Source organism: Rana temporaria (genome assembly GCF_905171775.1).
Source record: "Rana temporaria chromosome 2 unlocalized genomic scaffold, aRanTem1.1 chr2f, whole genome shotgun sequence".
Classification (NCBI taxonomy): Eukaryota; Metazoa; Chordata; class Amphibia; order Anura; family Ranidae; genus Rana; species Rana temporaria.
In genome coordinates, this window is record NW_024404411.1 from 521744 (window position 1) to 539365 (window position 17622).

Here is a 17622-nt window from a genome sequence, read left to right on the forward strand (position 1 = left end):
CTTTTTTGCTCTTATTCCTATCTTCCTTCCTTCCTTTTCTCCTCCAGGCTCTTTCTGGCGCTATTTCTATCTTCGAGAGTTGCTGATGCTTGATATTACCGATACCCGTGCCTTTTCTCTGTATTCCCACCACTCATGCCTGCCAATAATATGACTTCTGTTTGCCCGATAGCCTTAGCGTCTTTTAACTGTAGGGGATTCAACACACCTGAGAAGCGGAGTCAGGTCCTTTTTCATTTTCATAAAAAGCGTTCTGACATCTTGCTACTCCAGGAAACGCATTTCCGTACTGATTCAGTGCCGGTTCTTCGTAACAGGTACTATTCACAATGGTTCCATAGTACTAATCCCCAAGCGAAGTCTAAGGGTGTATCCATAGCTTTCCATAAATCCTTTAAACCTGAGGTCCTAGACACCCTTATTGATACTAATGGACGATTAATTTTTCTCAAACTGAAACTAAACAACTTTCTTTTCACAGTGGCCAACATATATGTTCCAAATGTGGGTCAGGCCCGGTTCCTCTCATCGGTCCTCACCAGACTATCCTCTTTTGGGGGCCCCTGCTACATCATTGGGGGAGATCTCAACGCCGTTATGTCCCCGTCTGCAGATACATCCTCGGGTAAGTCCTCTATCCCACACTCTACACTAACACGCATCAGGACTCTCCTACATTCCTTCCATCTGGTGGATGTCTGGCGTGTCCAGCATCCCACAGACAAGGATTACAGTCATTACTCTGCAGCACACAACTCATATAGTAGGCTAGACCATTTCCTGATATCCCAGTCACTGCTAGATTCCCCTTTACAAACGTCCTTGGGTCAATTGCTCTGGTCGGACCATGCCCCGGTCTACTTGACCCTTGCACGCCCCCCCACTTCACGTAGGGGTGCACACTGGAGGCTTAATGATAATTTGCTGCGGGATTCTGTATGTGTGGCTGAAGTTTCTGCCGCTATCCGTCATTTCGTCTCGGATCACTCCTCGGACACTACCCCCCCTCTCATCCAATGGGAAGCCTTTAAATGTGTGATCAGAGGCGTGCTCATCCAACATGGCTCCCGCCTAAAGAAAATGCGATCGAGTGACATTCGCCGTCTCCTCTCCACCATTGCGGAACTAGAGCCTCTACACAAACGTAACCTAGACCCCGCCATTTTTGTCCGCTTATCGAATGCTCGTAGGGATCTCCTTCAGCTTCTTGACTCCCATTCCTTGATAGCTCGAGATAAGGCGCGCAACTTCCATTATTCACTTGCCAATAAATGTGGTAAACACTTGGCACGGGTCCTGCACCCCAGGACACCTCGCCGCTCCATTAGCTTTATTTCACACCCTGATCAAACTAGATCGTACAACCCGGATGGTATATCCTCCGCCTTCCGGGGATACTATTCGCGACTCTATAATCTGCAGTCCGTAGACCCGACCAGGTGTTATACACCTTCGGGAGATGACATGCGAGATTATATTGCCGAGACGGCGCTACCCACTGTTGATGCGTCGGATGTGGTTGAGCTAGATAAACCCCTCGATACGTCCGAGTTTTTCGGTGCCATCAAAAGTTTGCAGGTGGGCAAATGCCCTGGCCCGGATGGATACACTCCACGTTTCTACAAGACCTTTGCCCCACTTTTATCCCCGTTGATGGCTAAGGCCTTTAATACAATGAATGACACCCCCGCACCGCCCAAGGCGTTGTTATCCGCTAACATCTCTGTATTACCCAAGCAAGGCAAAGACCCCTCGCAATGCAGCAGCTACAGACCTATATCCCTGCTCAACGTGGATCTAAAGTTGTTTGCGAAGGTCCTGGCTAATCGTTTGTCTCCTCTACTCCCAAATGTAATCCACAACGACCAGGTGGGATTTGTCCCGGGCCGCGAGGCGAGGGACAATACCACCAAAACGATCCACTTAATCTCTTACATCCAACGCAAAGGGCTGAGGGCTTGTCTCCTCTCTTTCGACGCCGAAAAGGCATTCGATCGGGTCAGCTGGGGATTTCTTCGACTCTCATTGGAACAATTGGGCCTGGGGACGCCCTTTATTTCCAAGGTGATGTCCCTTTACTCGCAGCCCTCAGCTTCAGTCTTGGTGGACGGTTCTACTTCTGCGCCCTTTGACATTTCCAATGGTACCCGGCAGGGCTGCCCCCTATCCCCACTCTTATTTGTCATTGTAATAGAACACTTAGCTTGCGCCATCAGACAAAATGTCTCCATCCGCGGTATCCAAACACCTTCCTCCCATTACAAACTATCCCTCTATGCTGACGACCTTTTGGTATACCTACAGGACCCCCATACCTCCCTACCATCCCTCTTCGCTGAATTCCGTCGCTTTGGCACATTTAGCAACTTCAAACTCAATCTGTCCAAGACTGAGGCTCTCAACGTTTCCCTCCCTGCCGCTACGATGACTAGGCTCAAAGCCAATTTTTCTTTTAAATGGCAGACGAGGGGAATCTCATACCTTGGCGTCCTTATCCCTTCTAGTCTTTCCAACCTTTTTTCTTTGAACTATGTTCCCCTGCTTTCACGTTTGCGGAAGGACTTGGAGGAGTGGGGGGGGACTTCCCTGCCGTGGTTCGGGAGGATCAACACCCTGAAGATGGACACTCTACCCAAACTCCTGTATCTCCTTCAAACGGTTCCCGTCTTAATCCCCAAGTCCTTCTTCAACTCCTTACGCTCCCTCGCCATCAGATTCCTGTGGCGGCGGGGGCTATCTAGAGTGAAGTACAATGTGCTCACCCGCCCAAAGCTGCGGGGCGGAGCTGGCATTCCTGACTTCGAGACCTACTACAAGGCCGCGCATATTGCGCGTGTCTTGGAGTGGTTCCCGCGTCCTTTCTTGAAGGCCTCCGTCGCCCTAGAACAAGACTTGTCTCATGTTGACCTACGAGCACTCCTATGGGGATATAGAACTGAACTGACACACATACCTCCCCCCTCCCCGCTTACTCTGGCTTCTCTCAGATTATGGTACAACAGGGGGTTATGTTCCCTACTGTCCTCCGACCCCTCTCCGTTATCTTCCCTATTCGACAATCCCTCCTTCCCCCAAGGCTTTGGTGTATCTTCGTTAGGCCCCTTCAAAAGGACTGAATGGCCCCAGGCACGCTCCTTTGTGCATCCTACGCTGGGGTCGCCAGCGACTCCGGCAGGCGCCCATGACTGGCTCACTACACTGCACTTGTCCACACTTACAAAGCACTTACATTCCTCCTCTCAGGTACACCGCCCTCTCACGGAGTTTGAACGATTGTGCTCCCTCTCGGAGACGCCCAGGCACCTACTCTCGGCCATATATAACCTACTGCAAACACTCACGCACACCGAGCTACCCTCTTACACTAGGATGTGGTCTGCAGACCTGGGTGAGGACATTCGGCAGGCAGACTGGCAGACTTCGTTTTACTTTACTCACAAGTCCACGATCTCCTGCTACGCACAGGAAAAAAACTACAAGATTCTGTCAAGATGGTACAGGGTTCCCTCCATGTTGCACAAAATATTCCCGTCCACCCCGGCATCCTGTTGGCGATGTTCCGCTGCTGTGGGGACTTATCTACATGTCTGGTGGGATTGTGAGAGGATCCGGCCCTTCTGGACTCAGGTATTTGAATGTTACAACAAAGTCTACGATAAATCACTGGTTCCCTCACCTAAAATTGCTCTTCTCTCTATCCTGCCTGGTTCTGTTAAATCGCAGAGGCGGAGCCTCCTCCGTTTTTTCATGTCTTCAGCAAGACAGCTCATACCTTCCTACTGGAAGTCGACCGCAACTCCTCCATTGTCACGCTGGGTCTCTATTATGAACGATACCATGAGAATGGAGGAGATGCTGGCTCTTGACAACGACACTTTTGATAAGTATACAATGCTATGGCTCGTCTGGCTCCACTTCTCTTCCTCTGACACCCTGGCGAACATGTTGTCCACCCAACCATGATCACCCCTGACTGCCTACGTCTGTGTCACCCCCTTAAGATAAACTAGGTCCCCCCTCCCACCTTATTCACATTGTTTCTCCCATTTGCCCCCTCAGCAACTCTCACACTCCCCCATGATCCCCCTCTGGTTTTCTTTCCTCTCTCCTCCTTTCCTTATATTCTCTCTCTCTCTCTCTTCTCTCCTTCCCCCTTCCTCTCCGCCCTCTCATGCCCCTGATTTTTTCCCCCCCCCCTTTTTTTGTGTTTTTTTTTTTTTTTTTTTTTTTTTTTTTTTTTTTTGTTTTTGTTCTTTTTTTTTTGTTTTTCGGCCTTGGTTCTTTTTTGTCCTATGTGTCTTTTTTTTTCTGTTGATTTTATTGTTTCCTTCTTGGAGACTCTGGTTACAATGTTGTCACCTACCAGGAGGCCATTTTGGCCGCTCACAATTTTTTGTTTCGGGTTCCTGTCATAATTGTTCCTGTTGAGTTATATGCTGGTGGGAGTCCTGCTGTGGGCGATAGCCATTGGGCTGACTCTCCACCACTACGTATTCATGACTGTACCCTGACTGTGACACCTTATGCTGTTCATGTATAACTTGTTAAAATTCTAATAAATATATTTTCAACTCTAAATCTAGTTCAATATTCAACCCTAATGGCTGCATCGTTCGTAACCAGTGCAACCACTTTGTTTCATTTTGTGAAACAGCCTTCTTTAGATCGGTGCCTTGCCAATGATTGGTGGCCCTATCTATACCATAGAAAGTTAGATAACGTGGATCTTTGTTGTGGCATTCCTCAAAGTGCCTCGATACGCTATTAATAATGTTGGCCACTTGTTCATCAATCCTTAATTTTAATTCCCTAGTGGTCCGGCCCACATATTGATAATTGCAGGGACACTCCAAAACATAGGTGACATATTTGGAGTGGCAAGTAATAAGTGGCTCGATGGTAAATTCCTCTTTAGTTACATTGACTTGAAACCAATTATTTTCTTCCCTTGCCTATTAGTACACTTGTAGGATCAGCAACGAGTACAATAGTGGAAGCCAGAACCATCTAAAAATGTCAATGGTTTCTCTGGAGGGTCTGGGACATTGGCTGCTATCTTATTGCGCAAGCTTGGGGCCCTCCTGTAAATAAATGATGGTTTGGGTGGCAGAATAGTAGCCAAATCTGTATCCTTGAGTAGAATAGGCCAGAACTTTTTGAAAATCTTTTCCACACCTCTATATTGTCTATGAAATCCAGAGAGGAAGGCCACCTCGTCCCGACGTGTAGGCCTCCTCCTGGATTCCAATAGGGATTGTCTATCCATATTTAAGACTTATTTTTTGGTATTCGATAAAACAGATGGAGAGTAACAATTTTCGACAAATCTTTCAGTCAACATATTGGCCTGCTGTTCAAAATCTGTGATTTGGTCACAATTGCGCCGAATGCGCATGTATTGTCCCTTAGGTATCGCTCCTAACCACTTGGGGTGATGATAGCTAGTGATGGGCACAAAATAGGTTTTTGTGCCCACCTGATTTCCCTTTTTCATCAATGTTAGGTCAAGATAATTGATGGAGGTTAGACTGAACTCGGCAGTAAACCGAAGGCCATACTGATTGGTATTCATTTTTATTAGGAGGTCTTCTAGTGTTGTCTGGGATCCCTCCCATAACAATATTATGTTGTCGATATATCGTTTATAATATATCAAGGATTTGTCATTTTCTCTATATATTGTTTCTCCCTCCCATTTATTAAGGACCAAGTTAGCTACACTGGGGGCATAACGAGCCCCCATAGCAACCCCCTTAACATGCTTGTAAAATTAACCCTGTGCCCAGAAGTAGTTGTTACCCATAGCCTGTCTCAGTCCTTCGACCAAAAACTGGATCTGGGCCAATGGTAGTGTGGATTTTTCTGTGAGCACCTCAGTAACTGCTAGAATCGCATCACTTTGCTTGATGTTAGTATGTAGTGATTCTATATCCACTGTTACTAGCCAAGTTTCTTCTGTGACTACTATGGAAGATAGAGATTTGATACGTTCTCTACTATCTTTCAGGTAGGATCTTCCCTGTATGACCAGGGGTTGCAACAATATGTCGAGGTATTCCCCAACTCGAGAATATAGATAGCCGTTCCCACTAATTATGGGTCGGCCTGGGGGATTGGTCCTGTTTTTATGAATCTTTGGCAAGATGTAAAGAACCGGGGTACGCGGTACCTTAGGTATCAAATATAATGCCTCTTTTTTATTCAGTATTGATTATTTAAGTTTAATAAGTGGGTCGCCTGGCAAGGAGTGGTAGGTGTCCACATCTCCCAGTAGGTGTTGGATTTCCCCATAATAGTTATCTTTGGTGAGTACCACCACTCCTCCACCCTTATGCGCTGGGCGAACCACTATATTTTTATTTGTCTTCAATCGTTTAATACCTTCCCTAATTAATCTATTCGTATTATTATGACCTTTCACCTCAAGCTCAGTAGATTGCTTTAAGAAAGGTCTGGATTCTTTCCTAAATGTACATAATATAACTGAGTACTGACATTTATGGGTAAAGTTGATCCGGGGAAAAACTGATTGCCTCACGGGGGATCAGGAAGGAATTTTTTCCTCTGCTGTAGCAAATTAGACCATGCTCTGCTGGGGTTTTTGCCTTCCTCTGGATCAACTGTGGGTATAGAATTGTGTATATGGGATTGTACGATATTTTTTCTTTTATTTATTTATTATGGTTGAACTGGATGGACTTGTGACTTTTTTCAACCTGACTAACTATGTAACTATGTTTCTCTTCCATTTAACACAGTATAGTTCAGTGCGTTACTGCAAGTTTAACGCCATATATTGCAGTGTGTTATCTTCCATTTAACGCTGTACAGTTCTGTGCATTACGTGCAGTTTAATGCAGTACAGTTCTGTGTGTTATTGCAAGTTTAATGGCGTACAGTTCTGTGCATTGCTGCAAGTTTAACGCTGCATATTTAAGTGTTTTATCTTCCATTTAGCACAGTATATATCAGCGCGTTACTGAAAGTTTAACACTGTATATTGCAGTGCGTTACCTTCCATTTAACACAGTATATTTCTATGCATTACTGCACATTTGAGGCAATACATTGCTATGGCCGCCGGCTGTATCATGGGAGCGCACCCGCAAGCTTATCCCCTTGGGAGAGTGCTTCCTATGAAGGGGGTTAGCTCTTGCGGGGAGGAGCCAAGATAGCTGCTGAGGGTCCCCAGAAGACCAGGATCAGGGCCACTCTGTGCAAAACAAACTGCACAGTGGAGGCAAGTATGACATGTTTGTTATTTAAAAAAAAACAAGGAGGCAGGTTTAGCCAGTCTGGCAGCTACAGTGGACTGCGCACTAGTCTCTGCTTAGGTGATGGAGGATGAGGACGGTTTAGTAAGCCAGTCCACCACCTCCTCTGCATGCTGTATAGCATGGGCAACATCACTAAACAAAGGAAATTATGACCGCTGCCTGAGGACTGACCATGTTTTATACGCTTTTTTTGAACGGCGCATGCGCCGTCCGTAAAATATCCCAGTGTGCATTGCTCCAAATTACGTCGCAAGGACGTATTGGATTTGACGTGAACGTAAATGACTTACAGCCGTATTCGTGACCGACTTACGCAAACAACGTAAAAAATTCATTATAAACAATATATCGACAACATAATATTGTTATGGGAGGGATCCCAGACAACACTAGAAGACCTCCTAATAAAAATGAATACCAATCAGTATGGCCTTCGGTTTACTGCTGAGTTCAGTCTAACCTCCATCAATTATCTTGACCTAACATTGATGAAAAAGGGAAATCAGGTGGGCACAAAAACCTATTTTAAGTCCACGGACCGTAATGGTTTTGTGCCCATCACTAGCTATCATCACCCCAAGTGATTAGGAGGGATACCTAAGGGACAATACATGCGCATTCGGCGCAATTGTGACCAAATCACAGATTTTGAACAGCAGGCCAATATGTTGACTGAAAGATATCTGTTTTATCGAATACCAAAAAAGAAGTCTTAAATATGGATAGACAATCCCTATTGGAATCCAGGAGGAGGCCTACACGTCGGGACAAGGTGGCCTTCCTCTCTGGATTTCATAGACAATATAGAGGTGTGGAAAAGATTTTCAAAAAGTTCTGGCCTTTTCTACTCAAGGATACAGATTTGGCTACTATTCTGCCACCCAAACCATCATTTATTTACAGGAGGGCCCCAGGTTTGCGCAATAAGATAGCAGCCAATGTCCCAGACCCTCCAGAGAAACCATTGACATTTTTAGATGGTTCTGGCTTCCACTCTTGCAGATTGTGCAAAAGTACTAATAGGCAAGGGAAGAAAATAATTGTTTTTAAGTCTAATGTAACTAAAGAGGAATTTACCATCGAGCCACTTATTATTTGCCACTCCAAATATGCCACCTATGTTTTGGAGTGTCCCTGCAATTTTCAATATGTGGGCCGGACCACTAGGGAATAAAAAGTAAGGATTAATGAACAAGTGGCCAACATTATTAAGGGCTTTACGAACCATAGCGTATCGAGGCACTTTGAGGAATGCAACAACATAGATCCATGTCAGCTAACTTTCTATGGTATAGATAGGGTCACCAATCATTGGCGAGGCACCGATCTAAAGAAGGCTGTTTCACAAAATGAAACAAAGTGGTTGCACCGGTTACGAACGATGCAGCCGTTAGGGTTGAATATTGAACTAGATTTAAACTGTTTCTTGACCAATGAATAATCCAATGAAGGAATTGTTCTTTTTGCTGATGCTCAATTTTATATTGCATGTATTATTTTTTTTTATTATTTTTTATTTTAACATAATTTAACATATCCTTTTCAATTATATTTATATAATTCAATTATAATTAATTTAGATAATCAACATACTCACTTATGTAATTTAACGTTATATTTGTATGTAATGTTTTTTGTGTGTGATATTGTTTAGTTATGCAGTTTTAGTATGGCTTTCCTTAGCTGTAGAGTTGAGCGAACCCGAACTGTAAAGTTCGGGTTCGGTACAGACTTTGGGGTTTTCCCGAACCCGGACCCGAACCCGAATAATTGGAAAAAGTTTGGGTCCGGGATCGGAGTTTGGGAAAAAAAATGCGGTGGAAACTTCTATTGTGTCTGTAAACCTAAGACAGACCTACTCAGTGGTGTTACTACAGATGATCCCTCAATATCGCCGCTCGAAGAATAATCTACCTTCAATCTATCAATATTCCTAAAATATCTCTACAAGTCCGGTGCCAACAAAAACTTCTTCATTAGAACTTTAGAGCTAAAGGCCAAACCTTTCCCCAGAAGGTCCATCTTACCCGATGTCAGTTCAGCGGAGGAGAAGGTGAGAATTGCGTCTCTTTCTGGTGATGAGGAATTCTCTGTTGGGAAGGTTGGCTGAGTGGCAGATGACTTGTTGTAGAGTTGATGTTTCCTATCTCCTCTGTGGTCGTATCTCTGCTGTTTCCTTCATTCCCATGTAGAAAACCAGGCCGGTGTTGTCCCTCTATAGATCCTAATAAAGTGCCTCTAGCAGAGGAGGGGAGTGATGGGTCAGAGTCTGTAGAAGTTCTAGTGACCCGTCTAGATGGACGAGGTGAGAATGTTGTGTAGGTGCCGCTCCAAGAGTACGTCTGATTAGGAGACGTTTAGACTTCAGACATTTTACCTTTAACTCTTTCAGCTTCTCCGCTGACACCCGTGTGATCTGTACAGCCGGAGCGGATTGTTCCTTCTGGAGGAAGGAAAGAGTTAAAGCTCTGAGATGAATGGAGACGTGTATAGAACTTGTACAAACAGACCTTTGCCCCCGTTGTCTGCAAACTTAGTAACAGTTTAACTTGTAGGGCCCCTTGGAACACTCTGTGCTTCATAATATTCAGCTAAAGTCATGCCATGGAATCCCAATGACACTTCTCTTTTTAGTACCTTCTTAAGAGATGATTTATTCCTATCTGGTGTTATTTCACAAATACTGTCTGGATCCTTGTGCCTCAGCTGTGATATTCAAGTAGTAAATAAGTGATATTGTGCTAAGTGCATATAGAGTAAAGTTATATGATGTACGTGACACGGATGATCCGTGACCGACAGCAGCTCTCACTCCAATATACACTTCATAACAACAATTGTAATAAAAAACGTGTAGCGCTGTCCAACCATGACCTTAATGATTACAGTGCAAAAAAAATCTAATATAATGTAATAAGGTGAAAATGTGAAAAAATTAAAAAGGGAAAAATAACAATTATTAACCACTTGCCCACCTGGCCAATTCTGACATTTCTTTCCTACATGTAAAAATCATATTTTTTTGCTATAAAATTACATAGAACCCCCAAACATTATATATGTTTTTTAGCAGAGACCCTAGAGAATACAATGGCGGTCATTACAACTGTTTATCTCGCACGGTATTTGCGCAGCAATTATTCAAATGCTTTCAAATGTTTTGTGCTTTAAAAAGATGAAGTTGCTTCTGTGAGCACACGGGGACAGGGTCACTTTAAAAAAATGTATTTTCTTTTTTATTGTTAGTATTACAAAAAAAAATTGATGGGGGGGCGTGTCCAACCGCCGAGCTGCATGGAAGCCTGATACCACAGCTCCTGCACTGACCGGAGAATCCGACATTTAAGCAGCCAACCTACTTCCGGTTCCGGCGCCATATGTAGGAGACGCTAGCTCCGGAGGCTCCGCACTCACCGCCAGAAAATTCTGCTTACAAAGCCCCGGCATAGCCCCGGACCACAGAACAATACATCCCCACATCCCGCGGGAACCCCGGCGGATGGAGAGATACCTCACGCAAGCCCGAGCGGCCAGAGGACCGGGCGCCACGGAACCGACAGTGGAGGCCTCGAATCCGGGCAACATGGCCGCTGCAGAGATCACACGCGGCAATACCTCGACGCACGGAGGCCCTCAGCCTGGCTCCAACAGCCCTCAGCTAGACAGCGGACCACAACCAGAAGGTATGGACACCTCACTCCCCGCTATGCCTGACCACGCAAGCACCCATGAACGGATTGCAAAGGCAGTGGCAGCGCTGCTCTCACCCACCATCACAGCGGCGGTGGACAGGGCGGTAGCGGAGGGCATACAACAGCTCAGGAAAGAGCTGGGAGAGCATTCCACGAGGCTGGACACAATAGAGCACCGGGTGTCCTCGGTAGAGGAAGATCACCACAGCATGGAGACGGCCCTGGAGCGATTCACCCAGGACCAACAAATCCTACACGAACGTATGGAAGACCTCGAGAATCGCTCCAGGAGAAATAATCTACGTATAATAGGCCTCCCTGAGTCACACAAGCAGGGCTCCCTGATGGACATTTGTTCAGAGGCCTTGCCGCAGATTTTAGGCCTCAACCACAGATGCGTGGTGGAAAGAGCGCATCGCATTGGCGCGCAATCGGAAGACCAGGCCCGCCACAGACCCGTTATTGCCAAGTACCTAAACTATGCTGACCGAACGGAGATGCTACAGGCCTTTCGCAAATCCAGGTTGCTGGAGTTTGAGGGTCACAAAATTCTACTATTTGCTGATTACTCGGCAGAGGTATCGCGCAAAAGGAAGGACTTTCAGCCTATCTGTGCAGATTTGTATAAAAGAGGTCTCCGCTTCACGTTGGCCTACCCAGCGGTGCTACGCTTACAAGCTCCGGATGGAAAACAGCTCACAATTCAATCGATTGAGAAGGCCAGAGCATTCCTGCAATCGTTGTCCATTGTACAAGAGCCATCAAGCACATACGCAGATCGAGTGAAACAAGGCCCAAGAGATCAGAGAAGCCCGCGTAAGGAACCACCAAAACGCCTTAAGCAAACGCAGACATCTGAACATCAAGGCTCCGGATGATTTTCCCCCACTCCTTCTGGGATACCAACAGATCGCCTGTATTGATCCTTTATTGGCTCTCTTTATGTCCCCACTTCCTTAAGGGGCTATTTTAATGCCAGTACTTCAGGCCCATTGCGGCGCGTACTACCACCCAGATGCTCATCCTGGGGTAATCACCCTAAGCGTCATGCTCCAAAACCGGCAGATTACCTGCAGTCTGTTCTGGCATTGCGATCATAAGATCATTTAATTTGTTACAGTTTTACGTTATTTTATTTTCCTCTGTTTTTATGCAATATTGCCTATTTAGCCGAGGGCACTTGTTCAGACGAACCTGCCCACCTCATAGTTTAAAGGCAGGGCTAGTATTATAATTACGGCTGATGCCGAAGTGTCAGGTTTGTATAGCATTCAGTAGGGATGTACTCTCATCACAAGATAACCCGCAATCACAATTAATGGAAAACCAGTCCGAGACTAGTACATAGGCGTCTGCGAGGTTTTTCACATGAATACGGCTATGCCAGTACATTTAGCCCCCCCTACTGGCGGTGTAGCGGTACGTCCGGTGGGGAGAGTACATACGGAAAAAAGCGAAGTCAGTTGTTTATTGTATGGTTGTGATGATGTTAATTTCTCTCTCTTCTTTTTTCCTTTCCGTCTCTCTTGACACCTTTCTATTCCCCATGAGAAGACGGTTTTACCAATGCAAATGCGAGCTCGAAAGCTTCCTATTACCATCCACACCTGAAAACACCTCCAGGAATCAGGGTAAGAACACTATAAATATCTACATCTTTATCCCCACACCACACTCACCATGACCCAACTACAAGTAATTTCCTGGAATGTCAAAGGGTTAAGAGCACCGACAAAGCGAATGAAAATACTCAGGCACCTCAAACGTCTAAAGGCAGATGTAGCTTTACTACAGGAAACACACCTAGAGGATAAGGATTTTTTTCGAATGAAAAAACTGTGGGTAGGGAAAGTGGTGGGATCGACTTCGATCAACCGTAAGGCAGGCACACTCATTTTGATCCACAAAAACCTGGTCTATGATCTAATCTCCACCACCAGTGACACAGAAGGGAGGCATATAACTATACATCTTAGACTCCCCTCAGGAGACATTAAGATCTCCAACATCTACGCCCCCAACTCTCCTGATCAGGAATACTTCTCACGACTGACGCCACTACTACAACTACATGACCCCACCCCCCATCTTGTGGGGGGTGATTTCAATTCAACGCTCAATGACCAGGAGGACAGGTCCGGACCTAGACTACAATCTCGACCAACCCATTCCTCCCGACCCACCCCACTTTGGCACATGACACAGGCTACGAACCTTATTGATACGTGGAGGTTGCAACATCCCATAGACACGGGCTTCACTTTTTACTCACCGGTCCACAAGACGTTCGCAAGAATTGATTACTTTTTGTGCACACACGCTCTCTTACCGCGCATACACGACACGATCATACATGATTTGGTGATCTCTGACCACTCCCCAATCGCGATTTCACTCAACTATCATAGGCCAACTACTTCTCCCCCTCAATGGAGATTCCCAGCTTTTCTAGCCCATGATGATGGTCTTAAAGCTATGCTGACCGCGGCTTGGGGGGAATACTCACGAGACAATGCCCAACACACAGACAACCCTAACCTATTCTGGGAAGCGGGTAAAGCTTACCTGAGAGGTAGGATTATCTCATACGCAGCGGGATACAAAAAGAACGCACAAAGGCAATTCGTGGCAGCTAATAACCAACTGCGCATGGCACAGCAAAACCTAAATGACAACCGCACAGACAGCAATTTTAAGGAATGGGTAACAGCCAAAGAAAAATTTGATAGTTGGGCGGAAAGAGTGGAAAAGATAAAACAATCAGCAACACAATTACTCTTCCACAAATTTGGGAACAAAGCAGGCAAACTTCTAGCCAGACTCACTAGGGGCCCCTATACGCCGACACACATTGACAAGCTCAGGAACCCCGACGGCTCTTTATCCACAACACCCAAAGACGTCAATAAGACATTGGAAAGCTTTTATAGCACATTATATAGCGCAGAACCGGTGAATAGGGATCTGGCCGAAACCCTGTTAAAAACCACCAAACTTCCCGTGATAGACCCCGAACAGCTAGAACAACTAAATGCGCCCATATCCCTAGCAGAAATTAAACGGGCATTGGGCGGTCTCTCCAATGGAAAAGCGCCTGGACCAGATGGGTACACACCCGAATTTTACAAACTCCTAAACCCAGACCTTTTACCCACTCTCCACACGGTTTTCAATCACATTTGGGCAGGGGGACCATATCTTCCTACGGGCCATCTGGCCAATATCAAACTTATTGCAAAGAAGGGGAAAGACCCACTGGACCCAGGATCCTTTCGCCCCATATCACTACTAAATATAGATTCCAAGATACTATCTAAGATTATAGCCACCAGACTGGGAGATATTATGCCATCACTTATACACAACGCCCAATCAGGATTTACAAAAGGCAGATCCGCCGCGGCCAACATCCGCAAAGTACTGATGGCCCTCGAATACGCACAGACACACCCCTCTGAAGATACGGCAATAGTTACCCTCGACGCGGAGAAAGCATTCGATAACGTTAGTTTCGAGTGGCTTTCTCTGGTTATGCAACGCTTGGGTCTGAAGGGATCGTTCTACTCCTTCATCCAAAACATATATTCAGCCCCCTCCGCCACGGTCACTGCAGCAGGCTTACAGTCCCCACCCTTCCGTCTACACAGAGGAACGAGACAGGGGTGCCCTCTTTCCCCTCTGCTCTTCAATCTCGCTATAGAACCCCTATCTCGCCTCCTTTCGCTATCCCCCCGGTTGCATGGTCTTCACATAGGGCAGGAGGAACTAAGAGTTGCTCTTTTTGCAGATGACATACTAATATTTACATCTTCTCCCCACACGGACATACCAGCCATACAAGATATTTTTGAGGACTTCCGTAAGTGCTCGGGACTCAAAATTAACTTTTCAAAGAGCGAGATTCTCCCCTTAGGTATTACCCCCCAACGCCACGTCCACCCCCCCTCTTCTTTAAGAATAGCGAAGACATATATAACATACCTAGGCTTGCGAATTGGCAAAACACCGTCTTCTCTATATACTCTGAATTATCCTCCTTTGATTGATAGGTTAGTGGGTGAACTTGAAACTTGGACGGATCTTCCTCTCTCTCTCTTCGGGAGATGCGCATTATTTAAAATGGTCAGTTTTGCCCGTCTATTATATCCCCTACAGACATTGCCCCTACTACTGAAACATAAAGATATCCAAATACTAAACAAAGCCATAACCAAATTTATCTGGAAGAGGACCAAGCCGAGAGTAGCTCTGACCAAAATGTTTCTCCCGAAGGGTGAGGGTGGAGTGGGCCTCCCCAATATACGGCTATATAATTTGGCCTGCCTCATGAGGGTCGGGCTGGACTGGATACTGGGTTCCTCTAAATATTCTAACTTTAATCTTGAGTCATCACTGGTCAGGCCTTCTAGTCTAGCGGCTATACTTCATAGCCCATTTCAGAAATTACCAGTGTCAATCAAACACAACCTGCTCTTCAGAGACACCCTAGTGGCCTGGCGAGAAGTCAGAAAAAAACTGGGGCTACCTCCACTATTCTCTAAGCACCTCCCGATTTATGGGAATCCTATGTTTACACCCAGTCTCCAGTACGAGCCCTTCTCTAAATGGAGGGACAAAGGTTTAGAGAAGATTCACTCCCTTTTCCAGGATCCCTCAGGCACTATCAAACCATTTTCCCAGCTGTCACTGGAATTCCGCCTTCCCCAAAGCCACTACTTCCCTTACATGCAATATGTAGCCTTTATAAACAAAATATGCCCGAATAAAGCTGTTCGCCTCCGAACATCATTCATCGATACCCTTATTAAAAATGACACCTACTCAATTTCGGACATATACACTCCACTGCGTGGTAAACTTTCAGTACCCCTACAAAAAACCTCTGTGTCGTCATGGGCCAAAGACCTGCCAGGTATCGTGGAAGTGGAGGACATTATAAAAGGATACAATCTTACCAGGTCCATCATTCAAAATGAGTCTTGGAGAGAGACCCAATTTAAGATCATCCATAGGGCGTACTACCCTTTTTCTGCAGCAAAAGCACCTGACATAGGCCCGGCCTGTCCCTGGTGCCTAACTATCAAACCAACGCTTTTACATAGACTCTGGAACTGTCCAACAATAGCGTTATTCTGGACGTCGGTTATTCGCCTAGTATCCAGAGTGACTCAGTATTGCCCCGTGATGGACCCGACACTCCTACTTTTTGGTTGCCCCCCCCACACGGAACCACACTCTTCCGTATACCACCGCCTGCCCAGACACACGCGGCAATGGATACTTCTAGCCCTGCTCACGGCTCGCAGGACGATTCTCCAACACTGGATCACTCCTACCCCTCCCTCTATACTAGCCATGATAAAAGAGCTGAAAATTTTACTACTCAGAGAAAATATGGATACTCTCTCCTCCCCCAACCATTCCAAACTTCAGTTTGAACTAAAGTGGTCAGCTTTCATCATGCATTGCCTATCTATACCAGAAAAGAATGCCTTATCCTCAGGTTCCTTTGCTTTTACGACTCCTCAACCTACGTGAACACCCCTCAGCCGAGGTACTGTGATATCATAATGACATTTTTCTCCCCTCCCCCCATCGCCCTCTATTTCTCTCTTACTAATGAGCCAATTTCATATATGGTGCTTCAAGGTGTTAAAGCTATGATTCTCACTACGGTGTATCTAGAATGTATAAAGATCTCTGCTTGCTCTCCTCCCTCTCTCTACTTCTTTCTTTAGCCTCTACTTACCTTTATCTTTATCTTTGCCTCTCCCTGGAGGTCTGTCTTATAGTCCTAAATTATTACAACAATCAAACAAGTCCGTGAAATATCTTTACCTGTATGTTAACGCTGTACACCACTGGACTATGTACAATTTTTTGTGGACTAGGCATTGTACCCTAGTTCTTTTGTCTTTGTTATAAGATTCTCCTGTAAAACCAATAAAATATTTTGGGAAAAAAAAGCAGCCAACCTACGCCCTAATAATGCACCACCAGAGCCAACACACATTGGGGAACCCGCCTGGCACCTCCAGGAAACGAAAAGATTACCGCCCGCGAGGAAACTGACTGATTTTTTCTCCTCACCTCATGGCGCTCAAATCCAAGATGGCGCCCGCGACCGCTCACCGCGAGGGGAGAGAGCCTACACTGACCTGCCGGACGATGGGGACGAATTCGTGCATCCCAGCTCACCCCCTCACGGCCCACCGCCACCCTCCGGACCGTCCTCCACTACTGCCAGCCCTGCTAAAGCGCGGATGAGGATGGACCTTCACCCCCAGGCCTCTGAGGTAAGGCCTACACTAGACAGCCTCCCCTCACTGGATCCAACATCATCCCCTATAGCAGCATTTCCCACTACCGACCAGCCTGTCATGGACACAGTGCTAAAAGATATGCTGATCTCCCTGCACACATCGCTGCATAGTGACATCTCCACCATGATCTCAGCTTTTAAAACTGAAATGACACATGTAAACGGGAGGGTGGGCCGTATTGAACACCAGATGAGCACCATGACAGTCACGGTTAATGATTTAGTAGATGCCCATGACCACGCAAAAGACGACCACCAGTGGTTGCGCGCCAAGATGGCGGACCTCGAGGACAGGTCAAGGCGCAACAATGTGAAAATACGCGGCATCCCT

At 46.0% G+C, this 17622-nt stretch overlaps 1 protein-coding gene across 1 annotated transcript in view; it reads right to left on the minus strand.

Moving 5' to 3' along the window:
- The window catches only part of LOC120921579 (zinc finger protein 605-like), a 31403-nt gene extending 21308 nt beyond the window's left edge, over positions 1 to 10095 (minus strand). The window contains exon 1 of the mRNA XM_040334080.1: positions 9305 to 10095. The gene's annotated coding sequence lies outside the window, so the exon portion shown is untranslated. The remainder of the gene's footprint in view (positions 1 to 9304) is intronic.
- Between the last annotated feature and the right edge of the window lie 7527 nt (positions 10096 to 17622).